Here is a 12950-nt window from a genome sequence, read left to right on the forward strand (position 1 = left end):
AACAAAAAGTTGCAATGGTTTCAAAAAAATAGCGGCCGCACTGCGCAAGCGGCCCAATTATCGGCGCGGATGTGCGTTCTGCGAGGGAGGAGGAGGTTTCGGGGCCCGTCCCATCAACTCCATCATGGGACGTCCCGGAATTCTCGGCCTCCCCCCGTCCCATCCCTGGTGCATCGGGTGGGCAGCAGGCAGAGTAGGGTGGCACAACGTCACCCGAGACACCCGCAGAGCAGCCTGGCCCATCAAGGCCGGGTCGCCCCAGGAAACGCTTGCCGAAGGAGGAACGAGTCGAAGGGGGCAATTCGCAGCAGTTCTCCTCCACTCCTGCTGTATCATCTGGGGAATCACTTAGACGTAGTGGTAGGGCCCGTAAGGCAACAAAGAGAGACACTGAGTAAGTTGGCATGGGTGAAGGGCACAGTTTAGTTGTAGGGGCAAGGGCACCTGTAAATTATTGTTAACATTAAACGCACTGTTCCACCTTACTTGTAATACCGTGTGATTGTTCCACAGCCACAGGAATCGTGATGGTGACCGAGTGTCGCTGGGGTTGACGAGAGGTGAAACTTTGGTGCTGGGTGTGCAGTCCCTGCCCCTCCCCCCACCCCCTCCCACAGCTAGGCCACGCGGGCACGTGATGGAGTGTCCTTGACAAATTCAGCGGCCACCAAGGTGGATGGTTTAGCTATTGCCATTAGTCAGATTCTCTCTAACGATTCTGAGCTCACAGCTCATCGCAGAGCGGGCTGTCATCATTCCACATGGCACTGATCACACCCGCTGACACAGCCATCAATGTTGTGCAATACCGTCTGGACCCAGTGGTAAGGGTGATGTCGAAGTGGAGCAGTGTACACTGAGAGGGGGTGGGGTGTGTGGTGGTGGCAGTTGTGTTTTGACCCTCTGCACGACTAGCGATGCAGGTGGTGGTTTGGTGTTCAGCGGGGACGTCGCATACGACGCGTGAACCGTGCTGCCACCAAGGCATCGCGTGCCCGCCGTCCTCGCCGGGTCCGTCGTGCCGCCTCCTGGACATCACCAGCACCTGGGTCGTGTCTGCGTGCTGCGCCCGCCACTCCGCCAGCCTCCTCCCCTCCTCCTCCTCCTCCCTCTCCTCCTCCTCTTCCTCCTCCTCCTCTGTGCTGGCACCACTGCCACTGGCTTCTCTCTCCGCCTCCTGCAGAAGGTCATCTCCCCTCTGCATCGCAATGTTGTGCAGCGCACAGCAGACCACAACAATGCGAGCGAACCTGTCGGGCTGGTACTGCAGGGCCCCTCCGGAGCGGTCCAGGCACCTGAATCTCATTTTCAGGAGGCCAAGGCAGCGCTCCACCACACCCCTGGTTGCTGCATGGGCCTCGTTGTATCGGGTTTCCGCATTGGTCTGAGGCCTCCGTATAGGCGTCATCAGCCAAGACCTCAGCGGATAACCCCTGTCGCCGAGCAACCAGCCCCTCAGCCGGGGGGGACGTCCCTCAAACATCGCAGGGATGAACGACTGCGCCAGTATGTAGGAGTCATGCACACTCCCTGGGAACCTTGCACAGACGTTCATGAACGTCATGTGGGGGTCGCATACCACCTGGATATTCATAGAGTATGCCCCCCTCCTGTTTGTGAACACCTCCCTGTCCCCTGCAGGTGGGCACATGGGGACGTGAACACAATCGATTGCCCCCTGCACCATCGGTATCCCGGCCACGCTGGCAAATCCACGAGCTCGTGAGTCTTGAGTTGCTCGGTCCTCGGGAAAGGTGATGTAGCGGTCCGCGAGGGCATAGTGGGCGTCGGTCACATTCCGGATGCACCTGTGCACCGATGACTGGGAGATCCCGGAGAGGTCCCCGCTTGGAGACTGGAAAGAGCCGGTCGCATAGAAGTTAAGAGCGACCGTCACCTTGATGGCAACCGGGATTGCGTGTCCTCCCCCCGTTCCACGTGGGGTGAGGTGCGACAGGAGTTCGCAGATATGTATCACCGTCCCTCTACTCAGCCGGAGTCTCCTCCTGCAGGTGATGTCCGTCATTGTCTGGAAAGAGATCCGGACACAGTACACCCTCGGCCTTGGTCGTCGCCTCTGGTGCCGTGGCTGCACCCTCACTCTCTCCTCCTCCCCCTCCTCCTCCTTCCCCCCATGCTGCTCGACGACTGGCTACTCCTCGGCCCTTCCCTCTGCTGCTGCAGCTGGCCCTGCATCCACTGCGGGTTGTGGCTGTGGATGCTGCTCCATCTCCAAATGCAGTGCAGCGGCCCCAACCACTGAGCAGAACATAGCCGTTCTGTTCACAGACATTGTGCTAACCTACAGAAGGGTGGTGGGGGCAGAGAAACGGGACATGTTAGACGGAGGTTAGTCTACACCTCGGCAGCTGCCTGCCACGGGATACCTGTGTGTCCCGGTGGCCTGGTCGCGCTGCTGACACGCGGGCAGCCTAACCCCTGGTCACTTTCTGCATCCAACGGGCAGTTAACTACGTCCTCTTCACTGGTGCGTCAGTGGCCTGTGGCCGTAAGCCACAGGGCAACCAGCGGCCGTGTCCTCGTGACCGACACATCATGGCATGGTGGCAGACATTTTGTAACCGGGTTTGGACGAGTCACTCGCTCACTCTCTCCCTACCTTCCCCACTCCCACTCCCCCCCATCTCCCCCACTCCCCCCTCAGTCTCCCCCACTCCCCCCTCAGCCTCCCCCACTCCCCCATCAGTCTCCCCCACTCCCCCCTCAGTCTCCCCCACTCCCCCCTCCATCTCCCTCACTCCTCCCTCAGTCTCCTCCACTCCCCCCCCAGTCTCCCCCACTCCCCCCTCCGTCTCCCCCACTGCCCCCTCTGTCTCCCCCACTCCCCCCTCAGTCTCCCCCACTCCCCCCTCAGTCTCCCCCACTCCCCCCTCCGTCTCCCCCACTCCCCCCTCAGTCTCCCCCACTCCCCCCTCCATCTCCCCCACTCCCCCCTCAGTCTCCCCCACTCCCCCCTCAGTCTCTCCCACTCCCCCCTCAGTCTCCCCCACTCCACCGCAGCTCTGGACCCCCTCCCGTTCTCGGGGATGCCTTCCCCGTTGTGGCCAGACTCCAGCAGTGCGCTGAGCTGTGCGCTGAGCGGTACGCTGACCTCCTCGAAGCTCTCGTCAGCCAGCACGACTGGTTGACGAACTTCAAAAGCAGGTGTGCTGGCCGGCGTGAAAACATGGCGTGATGACGTCGGGACTTCGGCCCATCCGGGCCGGAGAATAGCAGAATAGCGGGGGGCCAATAAGTCGGGATTCTGGTCGTGTCGGGGGGGGTCTTTTGAGGCCTTTGCTGGGAATGCCGACATGTAGTTTGTGCGGGGTTCGGAGAATAGCGGGAGGGCGTCGGACCGGCGTCGCCGTGAAAATATGCACGGCCCGCTATTCTCTGAACCGGCGTGAGAGCGGAGAATCGCGCCCCTCATGAGCACGCCCGTGGTGCTCGATCCTCCCTCCACCCCTCACAGGCCCCACTTACCGGTCGCGCGATGTTCACGCCGGCAGTGACCAGGTGTGGTTGACGCCGGCGTGAACCAGTTGGGTTCGTCAGGCTGCTTGGCCCATCCGGGCCGGAGAATCGCCGGTCGCCGAGAGAAACGGCGAGTGCCGATTCTCCGAGCGGCGTGTCACAAAATGCGACACGCCATTTTGGGGTGGGGTGGGAGAATCGCAAGGGGTGCCAGGGCGGCGTGTTGTGATTCACCTGGCCCTGCCGGGATTCTCCCCCCCCCCCGGCAAGGGGAGCGTAGAATCGCGCCCTATGTTCTCCATTGTTGCGAACACATCATTTGGTTAGGTAAAATTCTTACCACATATGTTTTCAATAATAGTTTTACATTTAACTTCAGATGCTGAAGGATAGAGATCAATATGAATTTATTTCCTTTGTTAATATATTAGGTGTGATTGTGTGCACATGCATGTGTACGGAAGAGGTGGGTTGAATACATCCAAAATTCTTGATAATCTATGGAGATAGATTCTGGCTTGTGAAATACAGATGCTTGGTGGTGGATTTCCCTTCCAAGAGGAATTGAGTTGGCAAGATGTCAGAAACAAAGTGGGAAGTAGTGGGCTGCTCAGACCAATTTCTAGACAGTGGGCAAGGGGGTCGGATCAGCAGTGGCTCAGCCTGGATTTGTGTACCGCAGAGGAGCATTTCTGGTACTTGCAACCCCACAAAAATCAATATGACCATCACTGTTTAAAAGTACTCAATCTTGATTTATTATCTGTTCCTCTTCTTGAACACCAATTAGTCTTTCCACTTTGACTTTCAAGATATTGACTGGACGGTGGTCATTTTTGCTGGGTACATATTGGTTACATAAAGTTCTCATAAAATCATTCCTCAATTTTAATGCACATAGGATCTGTGAGGCTTATGCGAGACCAGGCCTATATGATCTTGAATACCTCATGTTAATCTTTCTATAATTTCAAATCCAATATTCTTTGCCTGGGAACACATGGGTTACTTTTTGACTATTGACTCAGCCCATATTCCCGTACCGGCCTCCCCGGACAGGCGCCGGAACGTGGCGACTAGGGGCTTTTCACAGTAACTTCATTGAAGCCTACTCGTGACAATAAGCGATTTTCATTTTTAATTTCTCCTGCCAAGAAAAGTACAGGATTTTTCTTCTCCATCATAACAGGTAGTGGGAACTGAAGATAAACCTCCGTCTCACTCACTTCTAATTCATCAGCTCGAACATTTTTGTATTTCTGTTAAGAGCAAAAAAAAAGCTAAATTAATCGGCAACTTAGTTTTCCTGCCTGATCACTTCAAAAGTATTCACAAAAATATGTAACAATTGAGATAAAAGCTTATTTTATAAATGGGATTGTATTCCAAAACATGTTGTTTTACTAATTGCAGTACTTAATTATGATCTTGAAATGAATGCAAGAATAATTGAATGCCAAGATAACTTTGAATGCCTAAAGTATTTTGCGTCTGTTCAACTATTTTTCACAACCTCCTCTCCAATGTGATTTTCAGGTCCACTCTGTGTGTATCCCTGCAAAATACAAGTCTCTCCAAGTCAACATTTTATAAAAGATACACAATGAGCCCAAATAGAGGGTTTTGTACTTGCTTTTTGTGTTCATGTTTTTGCCTCAAATGGAGCAAGGATAGTGAAGATATTTAATCTTCTAATAATTTTAAAAATTCTGAAGTCACCAAAAATAATTTAATATAACTGAACGGTTAATTATCTCCATTTTGCAATTATCTCCATAAATGCCAATATTCTGATGTAGTATTTTTAAAGAATAGACTTGCAGACCATAAACGTACAAATAAACAGGAGCTTTATTGGGAAGGTGTTTACTCTGCAGGCAATTAAGATTACCTGCCCGTTTGGCCATGCAAATGGTCGATGACATAACCAATTTATGAGATTCTTAAAGTGGCCTTTTTCCAACTAGGAACAAACATGAATTTACAACTTTCCTCCCCCTTTATATTAGAGATTCCTGCAATGAAACACAAAATATAACATTTACAATCAAAATTTACAATATGAATAATTTATAATCCCAACTGTCAATAAGTTAGTGTTGATTCCTGTGTGGCTGAGGTGAACCTGAGGTATCAGCTTTTTCGTGTTGACCGCAACCTCTGGTGTTTTCGGTTTATAAAACATAGAACAGTACAGCACAGTACAGCCCACGATGTTGTGTGTTTAGCTTTTACGTTGTCCGCAGTTGTCTCAATCAGATTTGCTGTAGTGTTCGGAAGTTGACACGGCGGTAAAGTGTCCTTGTGTCTTCTCCACGTCACATCATCCCAAGTTTAAACAGTGTAGGAGACCAGTCCTGTCTGTGATAAGGTAATGGCAAGTATCTACTTTTCATTGGTGGTGAGAAATTGTTACTGTAGTTCCTTGCCAATATTTGAAAATGAAAAAAATGAAAATCGCTTATTGTCACGAGTAGGCTTCAATGAAGTTACTGTGAAAAGCCCCTCGTCGCCACATTCCGGCACCTGTCCGGGGAGGCGGGTACGGGAATCGAACCGTGCTGCTGGCCTGCTTGGTCTGCTTTAAAAGCCAGCGATTTAGCCCAGTGAGCTAAACCCTGACGTTTCTGAAAAATATGATGTTTGGCCCTGTTCTAATATCGCAAAACCTGACTTTGCTGTTTCAACTCAACAAGCTCTTTCGACTTAGGTAGCTTCAGAAAATCAAACTCTGTACATAACTGAAGTTGTACCAGTGGTAATGCCAGAGAACTTTGGGTTGTTGAATGTGCTATATTCCTGTATGTCATCAAAAATTGACTTAGTCGTTTCGACAATGATCTTTGCTCACGAGTTAGCTCCAATGGATGCCCCACTGACTGATCAAACCTTTCAGCCAGTCCATTTGTGGCAGGATGATAAGAAGCAGATCGGATGAGTTAGATTCCATTCTCCTTTCGATAACGTGCACATTCTTGCGAAATGGACTGTGGCTAATTGTCACTAATGTATTGGTCAGGAGAAATTAATCTTGAAAAAATTTTACCCAGTCTTTTTCTCGCTGAGGACATATTTTTCATAATTGCGACTTCAGGCCTTTTTGAGTGCGCTTCTACCACAATGAAAAACGTTCGGCCTTCAGATGGTCCAGCATAATCTGTATGAACTCTTTTCCATGGCCCTTCCAGCCATCCCCATGGGTGTAATAGTGCTAGTAGGAGCAGGTTTTGAACTGTTGCACAAATCGTACAGATGACTGTCTTCTCCTTGATTTCACTATCGAGTCCTGGCACCAAAAATAGCTTTTGGTGATTTTATTCATCTTTACGATCCTACAATAACCTTCATGAAGTTGGTTTAGAACATGGTTACTTAACAATGACTGAATGATGACCCTCATTCCCCAGAGGAGCCAACCAGCCTGTGCAGATAGTTTTGAGCCTTCTGGTCTTGCCACAAAGCACCATGTGCACAATATCTGACAGTAGTGGGTTATTTCTGATATGCTTTTTAACTTGCTCTGGGGTTACAGGGGTGTTATCAACTTCTTCAAAATCGAAAATATTACCACTCAATCTATTCATTAAAGACTGGTTAGGTAAAGACAACCTGGAGAGTCCATCAATGTTCCCATGGCGATTTGATTGATAATATTTTATCATGTGTGCATGCGCTGACAATAGCAATGCCCATCTCTGCATCTGGCTCGCTGCTAGAGATGGAATACTGGTGTGGCCCAGGTATCACTATCAGTGGTCAATGATCTGTTAGTAAAGCAAATTTCTATCCATAAAGGTATTGATAAAACATACCATGAAAATCATATCTAGAGCTTTCGTCTCTATCTGTGTGTTGCCCTTTTTGATCCCAACAGAGTAGCCAATAATGTTGCTAATATTAATGATGTTGGTGAACCACAAGCTTTCCCTTATATTGATCAAGTGACCACACAACCAGTTAGTTAGTCCAAAAGATCTCAACATGCAAACACAATATTTACGACGAGTTAACTACACCTATCAGCTATCACCTATTAACTACACCTACAATAACCAACACTTAACTTCAGGGTGACCGGCTCTGTGCAAATGGATAAGGCCTTTATCTGGATTTCACTTGGCTGGTTCGAAGAAAGTAGCTCTGTCTCTGCTGGGCTCAGTTATCAGGTAGCGTTTATTGGTCTTGAATTTAGCTGGCTGTTCCTGCTACAATTGGGTTGCCACAGGCCGGATCCAAAAGAGACAGAACACATGGCTGTGCTCCTTTTTATCCCTCTGGGATTTTGCACTCTTTGGGGCGGTCCTTAACCTTGGACCCAATTGTTCAACAGGGCTCTGATCACTCTCTTTGATTCCGGCCATTAAAGGGGCAGGTGCCTTGGTAGCTGGGCGGGTCCTGAGCAGTCAGTCTGTTGTTGTTCTGGTTGTTTGATTGGAGTTCTATTGTCCTGGGAAAATGGGCCATTAAAATGCAAATGAGCGGTGGTTCGATCAGGCCTGGTTACCTGTGTTTCAGATGCACATAGACTCTGTATCTGTCTGAGCCATAATTCCCATGGTCCTTTGCAGGTGGCCATCTTCGATGGCTACATGTGTATAGTTCATTTCTGCTTTGTCAAGGATCTTGATGCAAACGCTATTGGTTTCTCTTCACCATTGGGCATTATGTGTGAAACCACGGCTCTCCCCCTATAAAGTGATGTGTCGCAAACCAGTTGCAATGGTAACTTCAGATCAAACTGTGTCAGGGTTTTGATTTTAGTTGTGCCTCTTTAGCTTGTATGAAGGGCCTTCTCACACTAATCTACACATATCCATTTCCTGTTTTGACACAATAAGTCGCAAACCAGTTGCAATGGTAACTTCAGATCAAACTGCGTCAGGGCTTCGATTTTAGTTGTGCCTCTTTAGCTTGTACGAAGGCCTTCTCACACTAATCTACACATATCCATTTCCTGTTTTGACACAATAAGTTGTGTCAAGGCTTGAGAACAGCTCCTAAATTACGAACAAATGTTCCATAATAGCTTACTAAGCCCCAAAATCATCCAAGTTGATTTACATTTTGAGGTGCAGATGCCTCAGTTATGGCTTTTACTTTTGAAGGTGATTTGTGCAGGCTCTTTGCATCTATGACACATTCAATAGAAGATGAGAAGCATTCACATTTATCTTTCCCTACTCGTCGTCGGTAATCCTCTAGTCTCTGGACTGTAGCATCTACATTTTGATGATGCTCTTCTTCATTCTTTCCAGGAACTAAGATATGGTCAAAGTGACATTGGACTAGAATTTGATCCATGGCATGTTGGAATAATGCAGATGCAGATGTGATACCAAATGGAAGTCTATTATATCTGAACAGCCCTTTGTATGTCACAATTGTGAAATATTATTGTGGTTCTGGATCCACGTTTATCTGCAGATGAACTTGTCTCTGGTCAACTTTACTGAAATGCTGCCCTCAAGCCAGCCCAACAAATAATGCATCAATTAACGGCAGAGGGTACTGCTCTGCACACAGTAACAGATTAATGGTGAATTTAAAATTGCCACATATACGTGTCAATCCATTTTTCTTCATCACGGGTATTATAGGCATTGCCCAATCACTTACACTGAGGGGTTCGATGACCCAGTCTTGAGCCTTGATCAGCTTCTCTAATTCTGCCTCGTACTTGAAGTTTGGACTACAGCACTGACCTGACCTTTAAGCACCTTGCTTAGCTTTCGTCCTTAAGCTTTAGCTTGGCTGAAAACACTTTTCTGCTTCCCACTCTCCATTAAAGATAATGGCATGTTTCTTTAAAATCTTGAGCAGACCTGCTTTTCATCTTAGAGGGCTTTGAGGTGTTATGTCATAGTTTCTCTCAGTAGACAGTTTCTGGTACCAACAAATCAAATGTGCCAATGTTCACCTCCATTTTCACTGTTTGTCTATCCAGTGATGGAATGGCCCAGGAACTGTCTGTTGTGCCCACAATTGCCAGGAAGTTAAACAACAGCCCAACAACTGACTGTGAATCTGGGGCGGAATTCTCCGACCCCCCGCAGGGCCGGTGAATCGCCCGGGGCCGCCGTAAATCCCGCCCCCGCCATGGTCGGAATTCTCCGCCACCCGGGAATTGGCGGGAGCGGGAATAACGCCCCGCCGATCAGCGTGCCCCCCGCCAAATGTGAAACTGACGAATCAGTCAGGAATCATGACTTTAGACAGAACTTTAGAGACTTATGATATTTGTGAATTAGTGCTCTCAATAGCAGCTGTATAACACACAATACTTTTTCATATAGTAGATTTGGGTGTGGACTCAGCAATTGGTTTCAAAATGTATGAATTATTAAATCTAGTTGAGTGGATAAATTTCCTAGGAGATAGCTGATCACCTGAACAAATTGTTTGGTGATCTCCTAGGAGATCACTGCAAAGCATTACGGTATGCACAGTGTCTGAGGATTTAGAAGAAATCCTAGTGGAAGACGACAAACTAGACACAGGGACCGAACTGCCGGCAAGCATCTGCAATTGCAGCTTACAATCTTGAAGAACATGCATCGACTCAGTGGCATGATATGAGTTTATGATGAACCCATATTAGAGCATCTCCGTGATGTGAGTTAAATGGCCAGAGAATGAAAAGCCGTGGAGCTTCACTCTGGAGTTCACATTCGGGCCTAATGAGTATTTCACAAATGAGGTGATTATTAAAGTGTACCAGGTGGATTCACAGCCGCTGAAACCGTGCGTGGATGAGCCACAGATCATCGGCTCCACAGGCTGCACAATCAACTAGAAGGAAGGCAAAAATGTCACAGTTCAAGAAACTCAAACAAAACAAAACCACGGGAGTCGAAGCAATCCACAGACAGGAACGGCATCCAAGGAATCGTTCTTTGACTTTTTCAGTAATGTTCCAGTTCCACAGGGTGGAATTTTAAGCCCAGCAATGGCAGCCAGACAAAAGGCTGATTTTGAAATTGGCACCTATTTCGAAAGCATGTAATTCCGTGTGCACAGTTATATTTTTCAGATGAAAAGACTGACGATCATGCTGATTCTAATGCCGAATACCATGAGAAGCTGTTTAAGTTTACAGAAAATGATGAAGCTGAGACCGATGAGGAGCACGGTGAGCTTCCTCCAGCAACACAGATGAGGCTCCAGAGATAAACCTCGGGTGGTCTACAAGCAATCACAAGGTGGTCATTGGGATGCCCGGACAATGCTGAATTCTGTGGAGAGCGGGAGTTCAGAGATGGCGCAGAATTGAAGGTTGCTGATTCCACTGACGATCAGCCGTTGAGAGAACCAGAAGTACAAGAAATCGTACCAATCATAGAGAAGCTGGCCTCGGAGGTAGAAGATGGCCCGTCGCAAGTTCTCGAAACAGCCCTCATGATATACTCCCAAGCAGTCAGCGACACAGAGGACGAGTGGGAGGACATCGAGGAAGATGCTGAGTGTGGTGATGTGGAGGTTGAATTATTCGATGACTCTGAAACTGAGTCTGAAGGCGACCCAATGACCGTGTCATTATGCAGCTCCACTGACCAAGAATTTGATCGAGACGACCCAGGGCTTGGATCGACTTAACCAGAAGCCATAGTCATCTCCAGTGATGATAACCAAACCACTGATGCTTCAACAAGCCGAGATGAGGTGAGACAGTATGATGATGAGTCCACAGAAATGGGCGTGCTCATACCGACCAGAGATGGGGAGACGTCGAAATCCTTTTGAACACCTCACCACACAGCAATAACCAGCACCACGAAAGAGACTGCAACAAAGAAAACAACCAAGGGACAAACCAGACCACTTCACCGTGCCAAGAGAAAGAGAAAGCAAAGGGAGAAAGGTTGGGAGATCCACTGCATCCCACCAGCCAACCAGTATCGACTGTACTTCCAGGTAACAAACAACCATGTGCCAGGAAACAAAAGTGAAAGTGGCGGCTGACACAGATATAGTGGCCTTGGACCAAAGCCTTCCAACGACACAGGGCGAAGCACAAAACAAGCAACAGGCTGGCAAGTGAGCCCAACTCTGTGGAAGTAGACAGTTGATGGAAACACTGATTTCTGCACAGTATACAAATGGACATCGTTTGTAAAACTTGCTCACTGTATCAGTGATATGCCATATCTGCATCAAATGTAATGTGTAATGTTGCCTGAAACAAGAACTTTTTATTGATGTTTTGTGAGGAAGGGGAATGTGGTGATATGCCTATGGGCCATATCACAGCCGGATGGTGTGAGACCTCCAACCTGCAGGTGGCGGTATAGACACACCATGCGGTCGTAAGACCAAGGTCATGTGACCTGGTGACCTGTATATAAAGAGAGGTTCATCTGGCCAACTCCAGAAGAACACAAGGTAGAAGGTGATAAGACATACATGTAAAAGGTCGGAAAAGATGTATGTTCCAGAGGAGTAGCAAGACTCCATGATAAAGTGCTCTGTATCAGATTACCATCCTCGCAAAAGACACAATGAAAAGATCTTGGTTGGCTATATCAAAGTGTTTGATGAGTTCATCTTAAAGTACAAGAGACCAAACACAACAAACTTGATCAAACTGGGAACAAATATGAATACACAACACTGTTAAATTTGCCCTTCACAAAACTGTTTGCTGAAACAGTTTGCTCAATGCAAAATATTAATAAGGTGTTAATAAAAAATAAAGGTCATATGCAAATTAGGCAGATGGTGAAAGTAAAAAGTGCAAATAATTAATTTAAATTAATGTATAAAACCAATATTTTGTTTTGAAAGGTGGAATGAAATTGTATCATTTCGATATTTGGATTTTTTAAAAGAAGGTCTTAAGTTCACCTTGGACTGTCATTAAGCATGTCTTTTCTAACAAATCACTTGATCAGGACAGTACTTGAGGGAGATATTTGTTTATTTTGAATTGCAATCATTTTAGTAGTTGGAGAAAAAACTGGTAATGTCAAAGGTTTACTGGAAATGACAGTTGTTTTTGGGGAATAATCCAAAAAGTTAGGCTTCTATAACTCGCTCTCTCCAAAACTTGCCTGAAATTCTGTGCATGGCTGTCAACATGCAGCCAGAGAATCCAAAACTGAGTATACCTTGTCTGCATTTGCCAACCTGCAAAGCTGAGATAAGAAGTATTGGTCCAGCTCTATCTTCTCCTCCATGCTGAAGCTCCATTCGTGAGAACCTCGAGACATCTACTGGGTCTGCCTTCGCACATGGGAGCTCCAGATCAACAGCATTGAAATTCTGCAAACGTATTATGTGGAAGCATATCCTCCAAAGCCCATCTCTGCAGAAGCCATCTGTTTGTCCTTTGATTATGTGTTTGTGTGCCTGCTGGGGTATTTTAAAAAATGAGATAGATTGTTATAATTCCAGTGTACAATAGTGCAACTTGATTTAAAATGAAGTTTGGTTTTATATTTGGAAATAATTCTATGCAATTTGATGGAGTGAGTGTG

This window comes from Scyliorhinus canicula, chromosome 3 (assembly GCF_902713615.1).
Source record: "Scyliorhinus canicula chromosome 3, sScyCan1.1, whole genome shotgun sequence".
Classification (NCBI taxonomy): Eukaryota; Metazoa; Chordata; class Chondrichthyes; order Carcharhiniformes; family Scyliorhinidae; genus Scyliorhinus; species Scyliorhinus canicula.